Raw genomic sequence first — 616 nt, 5'->3', positions numbered from 1 at the left:
GAGGGGATTTTTTTAGCGGGTCGGGCAGTTCGGAGTGTGAGAAGGGGACGAAAAAACCGATGAAAAAAACCAGACGAAAGTGGTGGGACGAAAATAAACCCGAAACGGAGACTACCAACTGAGACATAAGGAGTAGAGATTACTCCACACATCGACCGCTATCCAGCATGCATCTACAGTATTAAGTTCACAAGAACAGAGTAACGCATTAAGCAAGATGACATGATGTAGAGGGATAAACTCAAGCAATATGATATAAACTGCATCTTTTTATGCTCGATGGAAACAATAAAATACGTGCCTTTCTGCCCCTGCTGTTATTGGGAAAGGACACTGCAAGATTGAACCCAAAGCTAAGCACTTCTCCAATTGCAAGAAAGATCAATCTAGTAGGTCAAACCAAACTGATAATTCGAAGACACTTGCAAAGATATCAAATCATACATATAAGAATTCAGAGAAGAATCAAATATTGTTCATAGATAATGTTGATCATAAACCCACAATTCATCGGATCTCGACAAACACACCGCAAAAAGTATTAAATCGAATAGATCTCCAAGAAGATCAAGGAGAACTTTGTATTGAGAAACAAAGAGAGAGAAGAAGCCATCTA

The sequence above is a fragment of the Triticum aestivum genome, chromosome 2B (assembly GCF_018294505.1).
Source record: "Triticum aestivum cultivar Chinese Spring chromosome 2B, IWGSC CS RefSeq v2.1, whole genome shotgun sequence".
NCBI classification, from domain to species: domain Eukaryota; kingdom Viridiplantae; phylum Streptophyta; class Magnoliopsida; order Poales; family Poaceae; genus Triticum; species Triticum aestivum.
This window is presented reverse-complemented; position numbering follows the sequence as displayed.